The 22978-nt window shown below is 41.7% G+C and overlaps 7 non-coding genes across 7 annotated transcripts; all 7 read left to right on the top strand.

Moving 5' to 3' along the window:
- Positions 1–4476: 4476 nt before the first annotated feature.
- On the top strand, positions 4477–4549 carry TRNAT-UGU (transfer RNA threonine (anticodon UGU)). The gene has a single exon. It is a non-coding gene; the product is annotated as a tRNA-Thr (tRNA).
- Positions 4550–5841: 1292 nt separating this feature from the next.
- TRNAT-UGU (transfer RNA threonine (anticodon UGU)) lies at positions 5842–5914 on the top strand. The gene has a single exon. It is a non-coding gene; the product is annotated as a tRNA-Thr (tRNA).
- A 6294-nt stretch (positions 5915–12208) lies between these two features.
- TRNAT-UGU (transfer RNA threonine (anticodon UGU)) lies at positions 12209–12281 on the top strand. The gene has a single exon. It is a non-coding gene; the product is annotated as a tRNA-Thr (tRNA).
- A 383-nt stretch (positions 12282–12664) lies between these two features.
- TRNAT-UGU (transfer RNA threonine (anticodon UGU)) lies at positions 12665–12737 on the top strand. Its single transcript has one exon. It is a non-coding gene; the product is annotated as a tRNA-Thr (tRNA).
- Positions 12738–14934: 2197 nt separating this feature from the next.
- On the top strand, positions 14935–15007 carry TRNAT-UGU (transfer RNA threonine (anticodon UGU)). The gene has a single exon. It is a non-coding gene; the product is annotated as a tRNA-Thr (tRNA).
- A 3109-nt stretch (positions 15008–18116) lies between these two features.
- On the top strand, positions 18117–18189 carry TRNAT-UGU (transfer RNA threonine (anticodon UGU)). The gene has a single exon. It is a non-coding gene; the product is annotated as a tRNA-Thr (tRNA).
- Positions 18190–21755: 3566 nt separating this feature from the next.
- TRNAT-UGU (transfer RNA threonine (anticodon UGU)) lies at positions 21756–21828 on the top strand. The gene has a single exon. It is a non-coding gene; the product is annotated as a tRNA-Thr (tRNA).
- Positions 21829–22978: the final 1150 nt, after the last annotated feature.

Genomic DNA, 22978 nt, shown 5'->3' with positions numbered 1-22978 from the left:
GGTTATTTTTTTATCCACTTTTCTTTCTTCTTATTTACATTCCATTGGTTCTAATAACTTCCCCTGTACATTCCTTGGCATTACTGTCTGTTAGATCTCATTATTATTGTGTTAAAACACGGAAAAACGAGCGCTTAGGTTTACACTTTTTTCCCTTATTTCATTGAACGAGGGTCTCGTACTGGCAGAATTGGTGTGTTTAGGTTGTATAAGAGGGACAATTAGTCAGCTGCCCGCTCATAATAAGTTCACGTGCTACGTGGCGCCAAACATGCGCATAAGAGTGTTTTCACATTCGTCGTTTGGCTTATAGATGGCGCTGACTGTCACTCCTTCTTCTAAGTTCACATATAAACTCAAAAAGTGGATGGAGGGAAGGCAGCTGTGGTAGATGAGTGGTTAGAGCATCGAACGCGTTATTCGAAGGTCGTAGGTTCGATTCCTGCCCACGGCTGGTTATTTTTTCATCCACTTTTCTTTCTTCTTATTTACATTCTATTGGTTCTAATAACTTCCCCTGTACATTCCTTGGCATTACTGTCTGTTAGATCTCAATATTGTGTTAAAACACGGAAAAACGAGCCCTTAGGTATACACTTCTTTCCCTTATTTCATTGAACGAGTGTCTCGTACTGGCAGATTTGGTGTGTTTAGGTTGTATAAAAGGGACAATTAGCCAGCTGCCCGCTCATAATAAGTTCACGTGCTACGTGACGCCAAACATGCGCATAAGAGTGTTTTCACATTCGTCGTTTGGCGCAAAGATGGCGCTGACTGTCACTTCTTCTTCTAAGTTCACATATAAACTCAAAAAAGTGGATGGAAGGAAGGCCGCTGTGGTAGCTCAGTGGTTAAAGCATCGAACGCGTTATTTGAAGGTCGTATGTTCGATTCCTGCCCACGGCTTGTTACTCTTTCATCCACTTTTCTTTCTTCCTATTTACATTCCATTGGTTCTAATAACTTCCCCTGTACATTCCTTGGCATTACTGTCTGTTAGATCTCATTATATTGTGTTAAAACATGCAAAAACGAGCCTTAAAGTATACACTTCTTTCCCTTATTTCATTGAACGACGGTCTCGTACTGGCAGACTTGGTGTGTTTAGGTTGTATAAGAGGGACAATTAATCAGCTGCTCGCTCATAATAAGTTCACGTGCTACGTGACGCCAAACATGCGCATAGGAGTGTTTTCACATTCGTCCTTTGGCTTATTGATGGCGCTGACTGTCACTCCTTCTTCTAAGTTCACATATAAACTCAAAAAAGTGGATGGAAGGAAGGCCGCTGTGGTAGCTCAGTGGTTATAGCATCGAAAGCGTTATTTGAAGGTCGTATGTTCGATTCCTGCCCACGGCTCGTTACTCTTTCATCCACTTTTCTTTCTTCTTATTTACATTCCATTGGTTCTAATAACTTCCCCTGCACATTCCTTGGCATTACTGTCTGTTAGATCTCAATAATATTGTGTTAAAACATGCAAAAACGAGCCCTTAGGTATACACTTCTTTCCCTTATTTATATGAACGAGGGTCTCGTACTCGCAGAATTGGTGTGTTTAGGTTGTATAAGAGGGACAATTATTCAGCTGCCCCCTCATAATAAGTTCACGTGCTACGGAACGCCAAACATGCGCATAAGAGTGTTTTCACCATCGTCGTTTTGCTTATAGATGGTGCTGACTGTCACTCCTTCTTCTGAATTCACATATAAACTCAAAAAAGTGGATGGAGGGAAGGCCGCTGTGGTAGCTCAGTGGTTAGAGCATCGAACGTGTTATTTGAAGGTCGTAGGTTCGATTCCTGACCACGGCTGGTTATTTTTTTCATCCACTTTTCCTTCTTCTTATTTACATTCCATTGGTTCTAATAACTTCCCCTGTACATTCCTTGGCATTACTGTCTGTTAGATCTCAATAATATTGTGTTAAAACACGGAAAAACAAAGCCCCTAGGTATACACTTCTTTCCCTTATTTCATTGAATGAGGGTCTCGTTCTCGCAGAATTGGTGTGTTTAGGTTGTATAAGAGGGACAATTAATCAGCTGCCCGCTCACAATAAGTTCGCGTGCTACGTGACGCCAAACATGCGCATAAGAGTGTTTTCACATTCGTCGTTTGGCTTATAGATGGCGCTGACTGTCACTCTTACTTCCAAATTCACAGATAAACTCAAAAAAGTGGATGGAGGGAAGGCCGCTGTGGTAGCTCAGTGGTTGGACCATCGAACGCGTTATTTGAAGGTCGTATGTTCGATTTCTGCCCACGGCTGGTTATTTTTTCATCCACTTTTCTTTCTTCTTATTTACATTCCATTGGTTCTAATAACTTCCCCTGTACATTCTTTGGCATGGCTGTCTGTTAGATCTCATTAATATTGTGTTAAACACGGAAAAACGAGCCCTTAGGTATACACTTCTTTCCCCTATTTCATTGAGCTAGGGTCTCGTACTGGCAGAATTGGTGTGTTTAGGTTGTATAAGAGAGACAATTAGTCAGCTGCCCGCTCATAATAAGTTCACGTGCTACGTGACGCCAAACATGCACATAAGAGTGTTTTCACATTCGTCGTTTGGCTTATAGATGGCGCTGACTGTCACTCCTTCTTCTGAATTCACATATAAACTCAAAAAAGCGGATGGAGGGAAGGCTGCTGTGGTAGCTCAGTGGTTAGAGCATCGAAAGTGTTATTTGAAGGTCGTAGGTTCGATTCCTGCCCACGGTTGGTTATTTTTTCATCCACTTTTCCTTCTTCTTATTTACATTCCATTGGTTCTAATAACTTCCCCTGTACATTCCTTGGCATTACTGTCTGTTAGATCTCATTATTATTGTGTTAAAACACGGAAAAACGAGCCTTAAAGTATACACTTCTTTCCCTTATTTCATTGAACGACGGTCTCGTACTGGCAGACTTGGTGTGTTTAGGTTGTATAAGAGGGACAATTAATCAGCTGCTCGCTCATAATAAGTTCACGTGCTACGTGACGCCAAACATGCGCATAGGAGTGTTTTCACATTCGTCGTTTGGCTTATTAATGGCGCTGACTGTCACTCCTTCTTCTAAGTTCACATATAAACTCAAAAAAGTGGATGGAAGGAAGGCCGCTGTGGTAGCTCAGTGGTTAGAGCATCGAACGCGTTATTTGAAGGTCGTATGTTCGATTCCTGCCCACGGCTCGTTACTCTTTCATCCACTTTTCTTTCTTCTTATTTACATTCCATTGGTTCTAATAACTTCCCCTGCACATTCCTTGGCATTACTGTCTGGTAGATCTCAATAATATTGTGTTAAAACATGCAAAAACGAGCCCTTAGGTATACACTTCTTTCCCTTATTTATATGAACGAGGGTCTCGTACTCGCAGAATTGGTGTGTTTAGGTTGTATAAGAGGGACAACTATTCAGCTGCCCACTCATAATAGGTTCACGTGCTACGGGACGCCAAACATGCGCATAAGAGTGTTTTCACCATCGTCGTTTTGCTTATAGATGGTGCTGACTGTCACTCCTTCTTCTGAATTCACATATAAACTCAAAAAAGTGGATAGAGGGAAGGCCGCTGTGGTAGCTCAGTGGTTAGAGCATCGAACGTGTTATTTGAAGGTCGTAGGTTCGATTCCTGACCACGGCTGGTTATTTTTTTCATCCACTTTTCCTTCTTCTTATTTACATTCCATTGGTTCTAATAACTTCCCCTGTACATTCCTTGGCATTACTGTCTGTTAGATCTCAATAATATTGTGTTAAAACACGGAAAAACAAAGCCCCTAGGTATACACTTCTTTCCCTTATTTCATTGAATGAGGGTCTCGTTCTCGCAGAATTGGTGTGTTTTGGTTGTATAAGAGGGACAATTAATCAGCTGCCCGCTCACAATAAGTTTACGTGCTACGTGACGCCAAACATGCGCATAAGAGTGTTTTCACATTCGTCGTTTGGCTTATAGATGGCGCTGACTGTCACTCCTACTTCCAAATTCACATATAAACTCAAAAAAGTGGATGGAGGGAAGGCAGCTGTGGTAGATCAGTGGTTAGAGCATCGAACGCGTTATTCGAAGGTCGTAGGTTCGATTCCTGCCCACGGCTGGTTATTTTTTCATCCACATTTGTTTCTTCTGATTTACATTTTTATTGGTTCTAATAACTTCCCCTGTACATTCCTTGGCATGACTGTCTGTTAGATATCTTAATTATTGTGTTGAAACCCGGAAAAATGAGCCCTTAGGTATACACTTCTTTCCCCTATTTCATTGAACGAGGGTCTCGTACTAGCAGACTTGGTGTGTTTAGGTTGTATAAGAGGGACAATTAATCAGCTGCCCGCTCTTAATAAGTTCACGTGCTACGTGACGCCAAACATGCGCATAAGAGTGTTTTCACATTCGTCGTTTGGCTTATGGATGGCGCTGACAGTCACTCCTACTTCTAAATTCACATATAAACTCAAAAAAGTGGATAGAGGGAAGGCCGCTGTGGTAGCTCAGTGGTTAGAGCATCGAACGTGTTATTTGAAGGTCGTAGGTTCGATTCCTGCCCACGGCTGGTTATTTTTTCATCCACTTTTCCTTCTTCTTATTTACATTCCATTGGTTCTAATAACTTTCCCTGTACATTCCTTGGCATTACTGTCTGTTAGATCTCAATAATATTGTGTTAAAACACGGAAAAACAAAGCCCCTAGGTATACACTTCTTTCCCTTATTTCATTGAATGAGGGTCTCGTACTCGCAGAATTGGTGTGTTTAGGTTGTGTAAGAGGGACAATTAATCAGCTGCCCGCTCACAATAAGTTTACGTGCTACGTGACACGAAACATGCGCATAAGAGTGTTTTCACATTCGTCGTTTGGCTTAAAGATTGCGCTGACTGTCACTCCTACTTCCAAATTCACATATAAACTCAAAAAAGTGGATGGAGGGAAGGCCGCTGTGGTATCTCAGTGATTAGACCATTGAACGCGTTATTTGAAGGTCGTAGGTTCGATTTCTGTCCACGGCTTGTTATTTTTTCATCCACTTTTCTTTCTTCTTATTTACATTCCATTGGTTCTAATAACTTCCCCTGTACGTTTCTTGGCATGACTGTCTGTTAGATCTCATTAATATTGTGTTAAAACACAAAAAAACGAGCCCTTAGGTATACACTTCTTTCCCCTATTTCATTGAATGAGGGTCTCGTTCTCGCAGAATTGGTGTGTTTAGGTTGTATAAGAGGGACAATTATTCAGCTGCCCGCTCACAATAAGTTCACGTGCTACGTGACGCCAAACATGCGCATAAGAGTGTTTTCACATTCGTCGTTTGGCTTATAGATGGCGCTGACTGTCACTCCTACTTCCAAATTCACATATAAACTCAAAAAAGTGGATGGAGGGAAGGCCGCTGTGGTAGCTCAGTGGTTGGACCATCGAACGCGTTATTTGAAGGTCGTATGTTCGATTTCTGCCCACGGCTGGTTATTTTTTCATCCACTTTTCTTTCTTCTTATTTACATTCCATTGGTTCTAATAACTTCCCCTGTACATTCCTTGGCATGACTGTGTGTTAGATCTCATTAATATTGTGTTAAACACGGAAAAACGAGCCCTTAGGTATACACTTTTTTCCCCTATTTCATTGAGCTAGGGTCTCGTACAGGCAGAATTGGTGTGTTTAGGTTGTATAAGAGGGACAATTAGTCAGCTGCCCGCTCAGAATAAGTTCACGTGCTACGTGACGCCAAACATGCACATAAGAGTGTTTTCACATTCGTCGTTTGGCCTATAGATGGCGCTGACTGTCACTCCTTCTTCTGAATTCACATGTAAACTCAAAAAAGTGGATGGAAGGAAGGCCGCTGTGGTAGCTCAGTGGTTAGAGCATCAAACGTGTTATTTGAAGGTCGTAGGTTCGATTCCTGCCCACGGCTGGTTATTTTTTCATCCACTTTTCTTTCTTCTTATTTACATTCCATTGGTTCTAATAACTTCCCCTGTACATTCCTTGGCATTACTGTCTGTTAGATCTCATTATTATTGTGTTAAAACACGGAAAAACGAGCGCTTAGGTTTACACTTTTTTCCCTTATTTCATTGAACGAGGGTCTCGTACTGGCAGAATTGGTGTGTTTAGGTTGTATAAGAGGGACAATTAGTCAGCTGCCCGCTCATAATAAGTTCACGTGTTACGTGACACCAAACATGCGCATAAGAGTGTTTTCACATTCGTCGTTTGGCTTATAGATGGCGCTGACTGTCACTCCTTCTTCTAAGTTCACATTTAAACTCAAAAAAGTGGATGGAAGGAAGGCCGCTGTGGTAGCTCAGTGGTTAAAGCATCGAACGCGTTAATTGAAGGTCGTATGTTCGATTCCTGCCCACGGCTCGTTACTCCTTCATCCACTTTTCTTTCTTCTTATTTACATTCCATTGGTTCTAATAACTTCCCCTGTACATTCCTTGGCATTACTGTCTGTTAGATCTCATTAATATTGTGGAAAAACACGCAAAAACGAGCCCTAAGGTATACACTTCTTTCCCTTATTTCATTGAACGACTGTCTCGTACTGGCAGACTCGGTGTGTTTAGGTTGTATAAGAGGGACAATTAATCAGCTGCCCGCTCATAAGAAGTTCACGTGCTACGTGACGCCAAACATGTGCATAGGTGTGTTTTCACATTCGTCGTTTGGCTTATAGATGGAACTGACTGTCGCTCCTACTTCTAAGTTCACATATAAAGTCAAAAAGTGGATGGAGGGAAGGCAGCTGTGGTAGATGAGTGGTTAGAGCATCGAACGCGTTATTCGAAGGTCGTAGGTTCGATTCCTGCCCACGGCTGGTTATTTTTTCATCCACTTTTCTTTCTTCTTATTTACATTCCATTGGTTCTAATAACTTCCCCTGTACATTCCTTGGCATTACTGTATGTTATATCTCAATATTGTGTTAAAACACGGAAAAACGAGCCCTTAGGTATACACTTCTTTCCCTTATTTCATTGAACGAGTGTCTCGTACTGGCAGATTTGGTGTGTTTAGGTTGTATAAGAGGGACAATTAGTCAGCTGCCCGCTCATAATAAGTTCACGTGCTACGTGACGCCAAACATGCGCATAAGAGTGTTTTCACATTCGTCGTTTGGCTTATAGTTGGCGCTGACTGTCACTTCTTCTTCTAAGTTCACATATAAACTCAAAGAAGTGGATGGAAGGAAGGCCGCTGTGGTAGCTCAGTGGTTAAAGCATCGAACGCGTTATTTGAAGGTCGTATATTCGATTCCTGCCCACGGCTCGTTACTCTTTCATCCACTTTTCTTTCTTCTTATTTACATTCCATTGGTTCTAATAACTTCCCCTGTACATTCCTTGGCATTACTGTCTGTTAGATCTCATTATATTGTGTTAAAACATGCAAAAACGAGCCCTAAAGTATACACTTCTTTCCCTTATTTCATTGAACGACGGTCTCGTACTGGCAGACTTGGTGTGTTTAGGTTGTATAAGAGGGACAATTAATCAGCTGCTCGCTCATAATAAGTTCACGTGCTACGTGACGCCAAACATGCGCATAGGAGTGTTTTCACATTCGTCGTTTGGCTTATAGATGGCGCTGACTGTCACTCCTTCTTCTAAGTTCACATATAAACTCAAAAAAGTGGAGGGAAGGAAGGCCGCTGTGGTAGCTCAGTGGTTAGAGCATCGAACGCGTTATTTGAAGGTCGTATGTTCGATTCCTGCCCACGGCTTGTTACTCTTTCATCCACTTTTCTTTCTTCTTATTTACATTCCATTGGTTCTAATAACTTCCCCTGCACATTCCTTGGCATTACTGTCTGTTAGATCTCATTAATATTGTGTTAAAACACGCAAAAACGAGCCCTTAGGTATACATTTCTTTCCCTTATTTATATGAACGAGGGTCTCGTACTCGCAGAATTGGTGTGTTTAGGTTGTATAAGAGGGACAATTAATCAGCTGCCCGCTCATAATAAGTTCACGTGCTACGGGACGCCAAACATGCGCATAAGAGTGTTTTCACCATCGTCGTTTTGCTTATAGATGGTGCTGACTGTCACTCCTTCTTCTGAATTCACATATAAACTCAAAAAAGTGGATGGAGGGAAGGACGCTGTGGTAGCTCAGTGGTTAGAGCATCGAACGCGTTATTTGAAGGTCGTATATTCGATTCCTGCCCACGGCTCGTTACTCTTTCATCCACTTTTCTTTCTTCTTATTTACATTCCATTGGTTCTAATAACTTCCCCTGTACATTCCTTGGCATTACTGTCTGTTAGATCTCATTATATTGTGTTAAAACATGCAAAAACGAGCCCTAAAGTATACACTTCTTTCCCTTATTTCATTGAACGACGGTCTCGTACTGGCAGACTTGGTGTGTTTAGGTTGTATAAGAGGGACAATTAATCAGCTGCTCGCTCATAATAAGTTCACGTGCTACGTGACGCCAAACATGCGCATAAGAGTGTTTTCACATTCGTCGTTTGGCTTATAGATGGCGCTGACTGTCGCTCCTACTTCCAAATTCACATATAAACTCAAAAAAGTGGATGGAAGGAAGGCCGCTGTGGTAGCTCAGTGGTTAAAGCATCGAACGCGTTATTTGAAGGTCGTATGTTCGATTCCTGCCCACGGCTTGTTACTCTTTCATCCACTTTTCTTTCTTCCTATTTACATTCCATTGGTTCTAATAACTTCCCCTGTACATTCCTTGGCATTACTGTCTGTTAGATCTCATTATATTGTGTTAAAACATGCAAAAACGAGCCTTAAAGTATACACTTCTTTCCCTTATTTCATTGAACGACGGTCTCGTACTGGCAGACTTGGTGTGTTTAGGTTGTATAAGAGGGACAATTAATCAGCTGCTCGCTCATAATAAGTTCACGTGCTACGTGACGCCAAACATGCGCATAGGAGTGTTTTCACATTCGTCCTTTGGCTTATTGATGGCGCTGACTGTCACTCCTTCTTCTAAGTTCACATATAAACTCAAAAAAGTGGATGGAAGGAAGGCCGCTGTGGTAGCTCAGTGGTTAGAGCATCGAACGCGTTATTTGAAGGTCGTATGTTCGATTCCTGCCCACGGCTCGTTACTCTTTCATCCACTTTTCTTTCTTCTTATTTACATTCCATTGGTTCTAATAACTTCCCCTGCACATTCCTTGGCATTACTGTCTGTTAGATCTCAATAATATTGTGTTAAAACATGCAAAAACGAGCCCTTAGGTATACACTTCTTTCCCTTATTTATATGAACGAGGGTCTCGTACTCGCAGAATTGGTGTGTTTAGGTTGTATAAGAGGGACAATTATTCAGCCGCCCCCTCATAATAAGTTCACGTGCTACGGAACGCCAAACATGCGCATAAGAGTGTTTTCACCATCGTCGTTTTGCTTATAGATGGTGCTGACTGTCACTCCTTCTTCTGAATTCACATATAAACTCAAAAAAGTGGATGGAGGGAAGGCCGCTGTGGTAGCTCAGTGGTTAGAGCATCGAACGTGTTATTTGAAGGTCGTAGGTTCGATTCCTGACCACGGCTGGTTATTTTTTTCATCCACTTTTCCTTCTTCTTATTTACATTCCATTGGTTCTAATAACTTCCCCTGTACATTCCTTGGCATTACTGTCTGTTAGATCTCAATAATATTGTGTTAAAACACGGAAAAACAAAGCCCCTAGGTATACACTTCTTTCCCTTACTTCATTGAATGAGGGTCTCGTTCTCGCAGAATTGGTGTGTTTAGGTTGTATAAGAGGGACAATTAATCAGCTGCCCGCTCACAATAAGTTCGCGTGCTACGTGACGCCAAACATGCGCATAAGAGTGTTTTCACATTCGTCGTTTGGCTTATAGATGGCGCTGACTGTCACTCTTACTTCCAAATTCACAGATAAACTCAAAAAAGTGGATGGAGGGAAGGCCGCTGTGGTAGCTCAGTGGTTGGACCATCGAACGCGTTATTTGAAGTTCGTATGTTCGATTTCTGCCCACGGCTGGTTATTTTTTCATCCACTTTTCTTTCTTCTTATTTACATTCCATTGGTTCTAATAACTTCCCCTGTACATTCTTTGGCATGGCTGTCTGTTAGATCTCATTAATATTGTGTTAAACACGGAAAAACGAGCCCTTAGGTATACACTTCTTTCCCCTATTTCATTGAGCTAGGGTCTCGTACTGGCAGAATTGGTGTGTTTAGGTTGTATAAGAGAGACAATTAGTCAGCTGCCCGCTCATAATAAGTTCACGTGCTACGTGACGCCAAACATGCACATAAGAGTGTTTTCACATTCGTCGTTTGGCTTATAGATGGCGCTGACTGTCACTCCTTCTTCTGAATTCACATATAAACTCAAAAAAGCGGATGGAGGGAAGGCTGCTGTGGTAGCTCAGTGGTTAGAGCATCGAAAGTGTTATTTGAAGGTCGTAGGTTCGATTCCTGCCCACGGTTGGTTATTTTTTCATCCACTTTTCCTTCTTCTTATTTACATTCCATTTGTTCTAATAACTTCCCCTGTACATTCCTTGGCATTACTGTCTGTTAGATCTCATTATTATTGTGTTAAAACACGGAAAAACGAGCCTTAAAGTATACACTTCTTTCCCTTTTTTCATTGAACGACGGTCTCGTACTGGCAGACTTGGTGTGTTTAGGTTGTATAAGAGGGACAATTAATCAGCTGCTCGCTCATAATAAGTTCACGTGCTACGTGACGCCAAACATGCGCATAGGAGTGTTTTCACATTCGTCGTTTGGCTTATTAATGGCGCTGACTGTCACTCCTTCTTCTAAGTTCACATATAAACTCAAAAAAGTGGATGGAAGGAAGGCCGCTGTGGTAGCTCAGTGGTTAGAGCATCGAACGCGTTATTTGAAGGTCGTATGTTCGATTCCTGCCCACGGCTCGTTACTCTTTCATCCACTTTTCTTTCTTCTTATTTACATTCCATTGGTTCTAATAACTTCCCCTGCACATTCCTTGGCATTACTGTCTGGTAGATCTCAATAATATTGTGTTAAAACATGCAAAAACGAGCCCTTAGGTATACACTTCTTTCCCTTATTTATATGAACGAGGGTCTCGTACTCGCAGAATTGGTGTGTTTAGGTTGTATAAGAGGGACAACTATTCAGCTGCCCCCTCATAATAAGTTCACGTGCTACGGGACGCCAAACATGCGCATAAGAGTGTTTTCACCATCGTCGTTTTGCTTATAGATGGTGCTGACTGTCACTCCTTCTTCTGAATTCACATATAAACTCAAAAAAGTGGATAGAGGGAAGGCCGCTGTGGTAGCTCAGTGGTTAGAGCATCGAACGTGTTATTTGAAGGTCGTAGGTTCGATTCCTGACCACGGCTGGTTATTTTTTTCATCCACTTTTCCTTCTTCTTATTTACATTCCATTGGTTCTAATAACTTCCCCTGTACATTCCTTGGCATTACTGTCTGTTAGATCTCAATAATATTGTGTTAAAACACGGAAAAACAAAGCCCCTAGGTATACACTTCTTTCCCTTATTTCATTGAATGAGGGTCTCGTTCTCGCAGAATTGGTGTGTTTTGGTTGTATAAGAGGGACAATTAATCAGCTGCCCGCTCACAATAAGTTTACGTGCTACGTGACGCCAAACATGCACATAAGAGTGTTTTCACATTCGTCGTTTGGCTTATAGATGGCGCTGACTGTCACTCCTACTTCCAAATTCACATATAAACTCAAAAAAGTGGATGGAGGGAAGGCAGCTGTGGTAGATCAGTGGTTAGAGCATCGAACGCGTTATTCGAAGGTCGTAGGTTCGATTCCTGCCCACGGCTGGTTATTTTTTCATCCACATTTGTTTCTTCTGATTTACATTTTTATTGGTTCTAATAACTTCCCCTGTACATTCCTTGGCATGACTGTCTGTTAGATATCTTAATTATTGTGTTGAAATCCGGAAAAATGAGCCCTTAGGTATACACTTCTTTCCCCTATTTCATTGAACGAGGGTCTCGTACTAGCAGACTTGGTGTGTTTAGGTTGTATAAGAGGGACAATTAATCAGCTGCCCGCTCTTAATAAGTTCACGTGCTACGTGACGCCAAACATGCGCATAAGAGTGTTTTCACATTCGTCGTTTGGCTTATGGATGGCGCTGACAGTCACTCCTACTTCTAAATTCACATATAAACTCAAAAAAGTGGATAGAGGGAAGGCCGCTGTGGTAGCTCAGTGGTTAGAGCATCGAACGTGTTATTTGAAGGTCGTAGGTTCGATTCCTGCCCACGGCTGGTTATTTTTTCATCCACTTTTCCTTCTTCTTATTTACATTCCATTGGTTCTAATAACTTTCCCTGTACATTCCTTGGCATTACTGTCTGTTAGATCTCAATAATATTGTGTTAAAACACGGAAAAACAAAGCCCCTAGGTATACACTTTTTTCCCCTATTTCATTGAGCTAGGGTCTCGTACAGGCAGAATTGGTGTGTTTAGGTTGTATAAGAGGGACAATTAGTCAGCTGCCCGCTCATAATAAGTTCACGTGCTACGTGACGCCAAACATGCACATAAGAGTGTTTTCACATTCGTCGTTTGGCTTATAGATGGCGCTGACTGTCACTCCTTCTTCTGAATTCACATGTAAACTCAAAAAAGTGGATGGAAGGAAGGCCGCTGTGGTAGCTCAGTGGTTAGAGCATCAAACGTGTTATTTGAAGGTCGTAGGTTCGATTCCTGCCCACGGCTGGTTATTTTTTCATCCACTTTTCTTTCTTCTTATTTACATTCCATTGGTTCTAATAACTTACCCTGTACATTCCTTGGCATTACTGTCTGTTAGATCTCATTATTATTGTGTTAAAACACGGAAAAACGAGCGCTTAGGTTTACACTTTTTTCCCTTATTTCATTGAACGAGGGTCTCGTACTGGCAGAATTGGTGTGTTTAGGTTGTATAAGAGGGACAATTAGTCAGCTGCCCGCTCATAATAAGTTCACGTGCTACGTGACACCAAACATGCGCATAAGAGTGTTTTCACATTCGTCGTTTGGCTTATAGATGGCGCTGACTGTCACTCCTTCTTCTAAGTTCACATTTAAACTAAAAAAAGTGGATGGAAGGAAGGCCGCTGTGGTAGCTCAGTGGTTAAAGCATCGAACGCGTTAATTGAAGGTCGTATGTTCGATTCCTGCCCACGGCTCGTTACTCCTTCATCCACTTTTCTTTCTTCTTATTTACATTCCATTGGTTCTAATAACTTCCCCTGTACATTCCTTGGCATTACTGTCTGTTAGATCTCATTAATATTGTGGAAAAACACGCAAAAACGAGCCCTAAGGTATACACTTCTTTCCCTTATTTCATTGAACGACTGTCTCGTACTGGCAGACTCGGTGTGTTTAGGTTGTATAAGAGGGACAATTAATCAGCTGCCCGCTCATAAGAAGTTCACGTGCTACGTGACGCCAAACATGTGCATAGGTGTGTTTTCACATTCGTCGTTTGGCTTATAGATGGAACTGACTGTCGCTCCTACTTCTAAGTTCACATATAAAGTCAAAAAGTGGATGGAGGGAAGGCAGCTGTGGTAGATGAGTGGTTAGAGCATCGAACGCGTTATTCGAAGGTCGTAGGTTCGATTCCTGCCCACGGCTGGTTATTTTTTCATCCACATTTCTTTCTTCTTATTTACATTCCATTGGTTCTAATAACTTCCCCTGTACATTTCTTGGCATTACTGTATGTTATATCTCAATATTGTGTTAAAACACGGAAAAACGAGCCCTTAGGTATACACTTCTTTCCCTTATTTCATTGAACGAGTGTCTCGTACTGGCAGATTTGGTGTGTTTAGGTTGTATAAGAGGGACAATTAGTCAGCTGCCCGCTCATAATAAGTTCACGTGCTACGTGACGCCAAACATGCGCATAAGAGTGTTTTCACATTCGTCGTTTGGCTTATAGATGGCGCTGACTGTCACTTCTTCTTCTAAGTTCACATATAAACTCAAAGAAGTGGATGGAAGGAAGGCCGCTGTGGTAGCTCAGTGGTTAAAGCATCGAACGCGTTATTTGAAGGTCGTATATTCGATTCCTGCCCACGGCTCGTTACTCTTTCATCCACTTTTCTTTCTTCTTATTTACATTCCATTGGTTCTAATAACTTCCCCTGTACATTCCTTGGCATTACTGTCTGTTAGATCTCATTATATTGTGTTAAAACATGCAAAAACGAGCCCTAAAGTATACACTTCTTTCCCTTATTTCATTGAACGACGGTCTCGTACTGGCAGACTTGGTGTGTTTAGGTTGTATAAGAGGGACAATTAATCAGCTGCTCGCTCATAATAAGTTCACGTGCTACGTGACGCCAAACATGCGCATAGGAGTGTTTTCACATTCGTCGTTTGGCTTATAGATGGCGCTGACTGTCACTCCTTCTTCTAAGTTCACATATAAACTCAAAAAAGTGGAGGGAAGGAAGGCCGCTGTGGTAGCTCAGTGGTTAGAGCATCGAACGCGTTATTTGAAGGTCGTATGTTCGATTCCTGCCCACGGCTTGTTACTCTTTCATCCACTTTTCTTTCTTCTTATTTACATTCCATTGGTTCTAATAACTTCCCCTGCACATTCCTTGGCATTACTGTCTGTTAGATCTCATTAATATTGTGTTAAAACACGCAAAAACGAGCCCTTAGGTATACATTTCTTTCCCTTATTTATATGAACGAGGGTCTCGTACTCGCAGAATTGGTGTGTTTAGGTTGTATAAGAGGGACAATTAATCAGCTGCCCGCTCATAATAAGTTCACGTGCTACGGGACGCCAAACATGCGCATAAGAGTGTTTTCACCATCGTCGTTTTGCTTATAGATGGTGCTGACTGTCACTCCTTCTTCTGAATTCACATATAAACTCAAAAAAGTGGATGGAGGGAAGGACGCTGTGGTAGCTCAGTGGTTAGAGCATCGAACGTGTTATTTGAAGGTCGTAGGTTCGATTCCTGCCCACGGCTGGTTATTTTTTCATCAACTTTTCTTTCTTCTTATTTACATTCCATTGGTTCTAATAACTTCACCTGTACATTCCTTGGCATTACTGTCTGTTAGATCTCATTATTATTGTGTTAAAACACGGAAAAACGAGCGCTTAGGTTTACACTTTTTTCCCTTATTTAATTGAACGAGGGTCTCGTACTGGCAGACTTGGTGTCTTTAGATTGTATAAGAGGGACAATTAATCAGCTGCCCACTCATAATAAGTTCACGTGCTACGTGACGCAACATGCGCATAAGAGTGTTTTCACAATCGTTGTTTTGCTTATAGATGGTGCTGACTGTCACTCCTTCTTCTGAATTCACATATAAACTCAAAAAAGTGGATGGAGGGAAGGCCGCTGTGGTAGCTCAGTGGTTAGAGCAACGAACGTGTTATTTGAAGGTCGTAGGTTTGATTCCTGCCCACGGCTGGTTATTTTTTCATCCACTTTTCTTTCTTCTTACTTACATTCTATTGGTTCTAATAACTTCCCCTGTACATTCCTTGGCATTACTGTCTGTTAGATCTCAATAATATTGTGTTAAAATACGGAAAAACAAAGCCCCTAGGTATACACTTCTTTCCCTTATTTCATTGAATGTGGGTCTCGTACTCGCAGAATTCGTGTGTTTAGGTTGTATAAGAGGGACAATTAATCAGCTGCCCGCTCACAATAAGTTCACGTGCTACGTGACGCCAAACATGCGCATAAGAGTGTTTTCACATTCGTCGTTTGGCTTATAGATGGCGCTGACTGTCGCTCCTACTTCCAAATTCACATATGAACTCAAAAAAGTGGATGGAGGGAAGGCCGCTGTGGTAGCTCAGTGGTTAGACCATCGAACGCGTTATTTGAAGGTCGTAGGTTCGATTTCTGCCCACGGCTGGTTATTTTTTCATCCACTTTTCTTTCTTCTTATTTACATTCCATTGCTTCTAATAACTTCCCCTGTACATTCCTTGGCATGACTGTCTGTTAGATCTCATTAATATTGTGTTAAACACGGAAAAACGAGCCCTTAGGTATACACTTCTTTCCCCTATTTCATTGAGCTAGGGTCTCGTTCTCGCAGAATTGGTGTGTTTAGGTTGTATAAGAGGGACAATTAATCAGCTGCCCGCTCACAATAAGTTCACGTGCTACGTGACGCCAAACATGCGCATAAGAGTGTTTTCACATTCGTCGTTTGGCTTATAGATGGCGCTGACTGTCACTCCTACTTCCAAATTCACATATAAACTCAAAAAAAGTGGATGGAGGGAAGGCAGCTGTGGTAGATCAGTGGTTAGAGCATCGAACGCGTTATTCGAAGGTCGTAGGTTCGATTCCTGCCCACGGCTGTTTATTTTTTCATCCATATTTGTTTCTTCTTATTTACATTTTTATTGGTTCTAATAACTTCCCCTGTACATTCCTTGGCATGACTGTCTGTTAGATCTCTTTAATATTGTGTTGAAACCCGGAAAAATGAGCCCTTAGGCATACACTTCTTTCCCCTATTTCATTGAACGAGGGTCTCGTACTAGCAGACTTGGTGTGTTTAGGTTGTATAGGAGGGACAATTAATCAGCTGCCGGCTCATAATAAGTTCACGTGCTACGTGACGCCAAACATGCGCATAAGAGTGTTTTCACATTCGTCGTTTGGCTTATGGATGGCGCTGACAGTCACTCCTACTTCTAAATTCACATATAAACTCAAAAAAGTGGATGGAAGGAAGGCCGCTGTGGTAGCTCAGTGGTTAAAGCATCGAACGCGTTATTTGAAGGTCGTATGTTTGATTCCTGCCCACGGCTCGTTACTCTTTCATCCACTTTTCTTTCTTCTTATTTACATTCCATTGGTTCTAATAACTTCCCCTGTACATTCCTTGGCATTACTGTCTGTTAGATCTCATTATTATTGTGGAAAAACACGCAAAAACGAGCCCTAAGGTATACACTTCTTTCCCTTATTTCATTGAACGTCGGTCTCGTACTGGCAGACTCGGTGTGTTTAGGTTGTATAAGAGGGACAATTAATCAGCTGCTCGCTCATAATAGGTTCACGTGCTACGTGACGCCAAACATGCGCATAAGAGTGTTTTCACCATCGTAGTTTTGCTTATAGATGGTGCTGACTGTCACTCCTTCTTCTGAATTCACATATAAACTCAAAAAAGTGGATTGAAGGAAAGCCGCTGTGGTAGCTCAGAGGTTAAAGCATCGAACGCGTTATTTGAAGGTCGTATATTCGATTCCTGCCCACGGCTCGTTACTCTTTCATATTTTTCTTTCTTCTTATTTACATTCCATTGGTTCTAATAACTTCCCCTGTACATTCCTTGGCATTACTGTCTGTTAGATCTCATTATATTGTGTTAAAACATGCAAAAACGAGCCCTAAAGTATACACTTCTTTCCCTTATTTCATTGAACGACGGTCTCGTACTGGCAGACTTGGTGTGTTTAGGTTGTATAAGAGGGACAATTAATCAGCTGCTCGCTCATAATAAGTTCACGTGCTACGTGACGCCAAACATGCGCATAGGAGTGTTTTCACATTCGTCGTTTGGCTTATAGATGGCGCTGACTGTCACTCCTTCTTCTAAGTTCACATATAAACTCAAAAAAGTGGAGGGAAGGAAGGCCGCTGTGGTAGCTCAGTGGTTAGAGCATGGAACGCGTTATTTGAAGGTCGTATGTTCGATTCCTGCCCACGGCTTGTTACTCTTTCATCCACTTTTCTTTCTTCTTATTTACATTCCATTGGTTCTAATAACTTCCCCTGCACATTCCTTGGCATTACTGTCTGTTAGATCTCATTAATATTGTGTTAAAACACGCAAAAACGAGCCCTTAGGTATACATTTCTTTCCCTTATTTATATGAACGAGGGTCTCGTACTCGCAGAATTGGTGTGTTTAGGTTGTATAAGAGGGACAATTAATCAGCTGCCCGCTCATAATAAGTTCACGTGCTACGGGACGCCAAACATGCGCATAAGAGTGTTTTCACCATCGTCGTTTTGCTTATAGATGGTGCTGACTGCCACTCCTTCTTCTGAATTCACATATAAACTCAAAAAAGTGGATGGAGGGAAGGACGCTGTGGTAGCTCAGTGGTTAGAGCATCGAACGTGTTATTTGAAGGTCGTAGGTTCGATTCCTGCCCACGGCTGGTTATTTTTTCATCAACTTTTCTTTCTTCTTATTTACATTCCATTGGTTCTAATAACTTCACCTGTACATTCCTTGGCATTACTGTCTGTTAGATCTCATTATTATTGTGTTAAAACACGGAAAAACGAGCGCTTAGGTTTACACTTTTTTCCCTTATTTAATTGAACGAGGGTCTCGTACTGGCAGACTTGGTGTCTTTAGATTGTATAAGAGGGACAATTAATCAGCTGCCCACTCATAATAAGTTCACGTGCTACGTGACGCAACATGCGCATAAGAGTGTTTTCACAATCGTTGTTTTGCTTATAGATGGTGCTGACTGTCACTCCTTCTTCTGAATTCACATATAAACTCAAAAAAGTGGATGGAGGGAAGGCCGCTGTGGTAGCTCAGTGGTTAGAGCAACGAACGTGTTATTTGAAGGTCGTAGGTTTGATTCCTGCCCACGGCTGGTTATTTTTTCATCCACTTTTCTTTCTTCTTACTTACATTCTATTGGTTCTAATAACTTCCCCTGTACATTCCTTGGCATTACTGTCTGTTAGATCTCAATAATATTGTGTTAAAATACGGAAAAACAAAGCCCCTAGGTATACACTTCTTTCCCTTATTTCATTGAATGTGGGTCTCGTACTCGCAGAATTCGTGTGTTTAGGTTGTATAAGAGGGACAATTAATCAGCTGCCCGCTCACAATAAGTTCACGTGCTACGTGACGCCAAACATGCGCATAAGAGTGTTTTCACATTCGTCGTTTGGCTTATAGATGGCGCTGACTGTCGCTCCTACTTCCAAATTCACATATGAACTCAAAAAAGTGGATGGAGGGAAGGCCGCTGTGGTAGCTCAGTGGTTAGACCATCGAACGCGTTATTTGAAGGTCGTAGGTTCGATTTCTGCCCACGGCTGGTTATTTTTTCATCCACTTTTCTTTCTTCTTATTTACATTCCATTGCTTCTAATAACTTCCCCTGTACATTCCTTGGCATGACTGTCTGTTAGATCTCTTTAATATTGTGTTGAAACCCGGAAAAATGAGCCCTTAGGCATACACTTCTTTCCCCTATTTCATTGAACGAGGGTCTCGTACTAGCAGACTTGGTGTGTTTAGGTTGTATAGGAGGGACAATTAATCAGCTGCCGGCTCATAATAAGTTCACGTGCTACGTGACGCCAAACATGCGCATAAGAGTGTTTTCACATTCGTCGTTTGGCTTATGGATGGCGCTGACAGTCACTCCTACTTCTAAATTCACATATAAACTCAAAAAAGTGGATGGAAGGAAGGCCGCTGTGGTAGCTCAGTGGTTAAAGCATCGAACGCGTTATTTGAAGGTCGTATGTTTGATTCCTGCCCACGGCTCGTTACTCTTTCATCCACTTTTCTTTCTTCTTATTTACATTCCATTGGTTCTAATAACTTCCCCTGTACATTCCTTGGCATTACTGTCTGTTAGATCTCATTATTATTGTGGAAAAACACGCAAAAACGAGCCCTAAGGTATACACTTCTTTCCCTTATTTCATTGAACGACGGTCTCGTACTGGCAGACTCGGTGTGTTTAGGTTGTATAAGAGGGACAATTAATCAGCTGCTCGCTCATAATAGGTTCACGTGCTACGTGACGCCAAACATGCGCATAAGAGTGTTTTCACCATCGTAGTTTTGCTTATAGATGGTGCTGACTGTCACTCCTTCTTCTGAATTCACATATAAACTCAAAAAAGTGGATTGAAGGAAAGCCGCTGTGGTAGCTCAGAGGTTAAAGCATCGAACGCGTTATTTGAAGGTCGTATATTCGATTCCTGCCCACGGCTCGTTACTCTTTCATATTTTTCTTTCTTCTTATTTACATTCCATTGGTTCTAATAACTTCCCCTGTACATTCCTTGGCATTACTGTCTGTTAGATCTCATTATATTGTGTTAAAACATGCAAAAACGAGCCCTAAAGTATACACTTCTTTCCCTTATTTCATTGAACGACGGTCTCGTACTGGCAGACTTGGTGTGTTTAGGTTGTATAAGAGGGACAATTAATCAGCTGCTAACTCATAATAAGTTCACGTGCTACGTGACGCCAAACATGCGCATAGGAGTTTTTTCACATTCGTCGTTTGGCTTATAGATGGCGCTGACTGTCATTCCTTCTTCTAAGTTCACATATAAACTCAAAAAAGTGGAGGGAAGGAAGGCCGCTGTGGTAGCTCAGTGGTTAGAGCATCGAACGCGTTATTTGAAGGTCGTATGTTCGATTCCTGCCCACGGCTCGTTACTCTTTCATCCACTTTTCTTTCTTCTTATTTACATTCCATTGGTTCTAATAACTTCCCCTGCACATTCCTTGGCATTACTGTCTGTTAGATCTCATTAATATTGTGTTAAAACACGCAAAAACGAGCCCTTAGGTATACATTTCTTTCCCTTATTTATATGAACGAGGGTCTCGTACTCGCAGAATTGGTGTGTTTAGGTTGTATAAGAAGGACAATTAATCAGCTGCCCGCTCATAATAAGTTCACGTGCTACGGGACGCCAAACATGCGCATCAGAGTGTTTTCACCATCGTCGTTTTGCTTATAGATGGTGCTGACTGTCACTCCTTCTTCTGAATTCACTTATAAACTCAAAAAAGTGGATGGAGGGAAGGCCGCTGTGGTAGCTCAGTGGTTAGAGCATCGAACGTGTTATTTGAAGGTCGTAGGTTCGATTCCTGACCACGGCTGGTTATTTTTTTCATCCACTTTTCCTTCTTCTTATTTACATTCCATTGGTTCTAATAACTTCCCCTGTACATTCCTTGGCATTACTGTCTGTTAGATCTCAATAATATTGTGTGAAAACACGGAAAAACAAAGCCCCTAGGTATACACTTCTTTCCCTTATTTCATTGAATGAGGGTCTCATTCTCGCAGAATTGGTGTGTTTAGGTTGTATAAGAGGGACAATTATTCAGCTGCCCGCTCACAATAAGTTCACGTGCTACGTGACGCCAAACATGCGCATAAGAGTGTTTTCACATTCTTCGTTTGGCTTATAGATGGCGCTGACTGTCACTCCTACTTCCAAATTCACATATAAACTCAAAAAAGTGGATGGAGGGAAGGCAGCTGTGGTAGATCAGTGGTTAGAGCATCGAACGCGTTATTCGAAGGTCGTAGGTTCGATTGCTGCCCACGGCTGGTTATTTTTTCATCCACATTTGTTTCTTCTTATTTACATTTTTATTGGTTCTAATAACTTCCCCTGTACATTCCTTGGCATGACTGTCTGTTAGATCTCTTTAATATTGTGTTGAAACCCGGAAAAATGAGCCCTTAGGTATACACTTCTTTCCCCTATTTCATTGAACGAGGGTCTCGTACTAGCAGACTTGGTGTGTTTAGGTTGTATAAGAGGGACAATTAATCAGCTGCCCGCTCATAATAAGTTCACGTGCTACGTGACGCCAAACATGCGCATAAGAGTGTTTTCACATTCGTCGTTTGGCTTATGGATGGCGCTGACAGTCACTCCTACTTCTAAATTCACATATAAACTCAAAAAAGTGGATAGAGGGAAGGCCGCTGTGGTAGCTCAGTGGTTAGAGCATCGAACGTGTTATTTGAAGGTCGTAGGTTCGATTCCTGCCCACGGCTGGTTATTTTTTCATCCACTTTTCCTTCTTATTTACATTCCATTGGTTCTAATAACTTCCCCTGTACATTCCTTGGCATTACTGTCTGTTAGATCTCAATATTATTGTGTTAAAACACGGAAAAACAAAGCCCCTAGGTATACACTTCTTTCCCTGATTTCATTGAATGAGGGTCTCGTACTCGCAGAATTGGTGTGTTTAGGTTGTGTAAGAGGGACAATTAATCAGCTGCCCACTCACAATAAGTTTACGTGCTACGTGACACCAAAGATGCGCATAAGAGTGTTTTCACATTCGTCGTTTGGCTTATAGATTGCGCTGACTGTCACTCCTACTTCCAAATTCACATATAAACTCAAAAAAGTGGATGGAGGGAAGGCCGCTGTGGTATCTCAGTGATTAGACCATCGAACGCGTTATTTGAAGGTCGTAGGTTCGATTTCTGTCCACGGCTTGTTATTTTTTCATCCACTTTTCTTTCTTCTTAGTTACATTCCATTGGTTCTAATAACTTCCCCTGTACGTTTCTTGGCATGACTGTCTGTTAGATCTCATTAATATTGTGTTAAAACACGAAAAAACGAGCCCTTAGGTATACACTTCTTTCCCCTATTTCATTGAGCTAGGGTCTCGTACTGGCAGACTTGGTGTGTTTAGGTTGTATAAGAGGGACAATTAATCAGCTTCCCGTTCATAATAAGTTCACGTGCTACGTGACGCCAAACTTGCGAAAAGAGTGTTTTCACCATCGTCGTTTTGCTTATAGATGGTGCTGACTGTCACTCCTTCTTCTGAACTCACATATAAACTCAAAAAAGTGGATGGAGGGAAGGCCGCTGTGGTAGCTCAGTGGTTAGAGCATCAAACGTGTTATTCGAAGGTCATAGGTTCGATTCCTGCCCACGGCTGGTTATTTTTTCATCAACTTTTCTTTCTTCTTATTTACATTCCATTGGTTCTAATAACTTCACCTGTACATTCCTTGGCATTACTGTCTGTTAGATCTCATTATTATTGTGTTAAAACACGGAAAAACGAGCGCTTAGGTTTACACTTTTTTCCCTTATTTAATTGAACGAGGGTCTCGTACTGGCAGACTTGGTGTCTTTAGATTGTATAAGAGGGACAATTAATCAGCTGCCCATTCATAA

This window comes from Rhipicephalus microplus, chromosome 1 (genome assembly GCF_043290135.1).
Source record: "Rhipicephalus microplus isolate Deutch F79 chromosome 1, USDA_Rmic, whole genome shotgun sequence".
Classification (NCBI taxonomy): domain Eukaryota; kingdom Metazoa; phylum Arthropoda; class Arachnida; order Ixodida; family Ixodidae; genus Rhipicephalus; species Rhipicephalus microplus.
The sequence above is the reverse complement of the archived record's forward strand: the minus strand, read 5'-3'. Positions and strand labels throughout refer to the sequence as shown.